Source organism: Rhamphochromis sp. 'chilingali', assembly GCF_963969265.1.
Source record: "Rhamphochromis sp. 'chilingali' genome assembly, chromosome: 2".
In the NCBI taxonomy this organism is placed as follows: Eukaryota; Metazoa; Chordata; class Actinopteri; order Cichliformes; family Cichlidae; genus Rhamphochromis; species Rhamphochromis sp. 'chilingali'.
The window spans coordinates 15,497,692-15,500,000 of NC_137930.1; positions in this window are offsets into that span (position 1 = coordinate 15,497,692).

Consider the following 2,309-nt stretch of genomic DNA (forward strand, 5'->3'; position numbering starts at 1 on the left):
ATATTGCTCCAAGAGACTTTTTTGTACATCTTGATATCTCCTATAAGCTTACCAGGTTTCAGAATCATACATAGAACACAGAGCAGGGGCTGTGGTTTTGAAATTTTGTAGGGGGCGCTGTGGAGCAATTTCGCGCTATTTAATGAAAATGATCACATTCCAACAAAGCCTTCATCCATTTGGAGGTGTGTGCCAAATTTCAAGCCTCTATAAACTTGCCAAGACCCTCAAAAGCCACTTCATCTTTCATGTTGAATAGCGTTGCCACCAGGGTGCGCCGTTCAGTTTAAACTCACAATTTTTGCACTGAAGCATCACGAGGGACTGATGGTGATATTCACCGCTTTTGAGGTGGCCAAGATGAACCTGTGAAAATCAGTACAACAAAATTAAAGCCATGACATTTCCTGTTGCCACTAGGTGGCGCTGTAAGTATTTCCGACAATGGGCACATCAATCTGTTCAGGGCGGGTCTGACATCATGCCTGTAAAGTCTGGTACTGATCAGACTGGATTTCATTGAGTTATACTAATTTGTTTCTTCATGGCGTGACATCAAAGTTCGCCATGCTGCTGGGGTCACACCCTTTCGCGAAAACTCACAGTTTTCACTGTAACCCAAGACCAACTCCTTAAGGCTTTCCTGGAGAAATTTGAGGCTGCAGATGTCACCCATCACTATACTGTACCCCAAAGTGTAAAACATGACATTTCCTGTTCCCACTAGGTGGCGCTGTCCTTGATGTCAAATATGGCAGTTGAAATATGTTCAGGGGTGGAGCCTTATCATATGTGTTCACTTTGGTCAAGGTCAGAAAATGTATGACAAAATGAGAGGCAATAAGATTTTCATGGCGAGTCATCGAAATTCGCCATGGCGCCACGGCCTCATAGTATTGTGAAAACTCAAAAGCTCCGCAATTTAACATGGCACAAGGGTGTAGTTGACACTGTCCAAATTTGAAGGTTATGAAATGAAACCCCAAGGAGGAGTTCGCAAAAGTTCGAGGCATGGAAATGGCAAAATTAGAGCCAAAATGTCACCTTCTCTTCCAAATGGCGGACTTCCTGTTGGGTTTGCGTCAATGGGCCCACTGACTTTTTTGTTCGTCTTGGCATGATACACATGTGTGCCAAATTTCATACATGTACCTCAAACGATGTGGTCGTAGGGCTGCATTTAACAAGGCATAGGTGGCGCTGTAGAGCCATTTCCCAGTGCTCATATGTAAAACCATTAAAATACAAAATTTTTCACCAGACCTGGCATGTGTGCAAAATTTCATGAGTTTTTGAGCATGTTTAGGCCCTCAAAAAGGCCCTTGTTTCGCCTGAATAATAATAATAATAATAATAATAATAATAAGAAACGGAGCAGATACAATAGGGCCTTCGCACTCTCAGTGCTCGGGCCCTAATAATAATAAACAGAGCAATTACAATAGGGCCTTCGCACTGTCAGTGCTCGGGCCCTAATTAAAGCTGCAAGCAGCGTTATGAGGGCCCTCGCACCCCCGGCGTGTCGAGCCATGCCCAACACCTGAAACCAGCACCTCCGATCTGATGTCACATTGATGGAATTCATGCATTTAACCACCAGTTAACATTTCATTTGGTTCAACCATGAGTATAGTCGTCCCACTAGGTGGTGCTCTAACCATTATAGACAAAGGGAATAACAAACATTTCCGAGCTCGAGTCTCATCACGCCTGCGACCTTTGGGAGAGATTGGACTTTGTGTCTTTGAGTGACAGCATATTACTGCTTTTTGGCCAGTGATTGAAACTCCACGTGCCGCCATGACCACCCCGTTTCCTTGAACGTAAAAAGCTTCGCAATTTAACATCACAAAGGTCTTTAGATTCCACACACTGGAGAATGGTTCAATATGATGAAATCCCTTGGAGGAGTTCGTCAAAGTATGAAGCCTGAAAAGAGGGGAAAATGTCGCCAAAATTACACATTAATTTTAAAATGGCTGACTTCCTGTTGGATTTGGGATATTGCTCCAAGAGACTTTTTTGTACATCTTGATATTTTCCATAAGCTTACCAGGTTTCAGACTCATAGATGAAACACAGAGCAGGGGCTGTTGTTTTGAAATTTTGTAGGGGGCGCTGTGGAGCAATTTCGAGCTATTCAATGAAAATGATCACATGACAACAAAGCCCACATCCATTTGGAGGTGTGTGCCAAATTTCAAGCCTCTATAAACTTTCCAAGTCCCTCAAAAGCCACTTCATCTTTCATGGTGAACCGCGTTGCCACCAGGGTGCGCCGTTCAGTGTAAAGTCACAATTTTTGCACT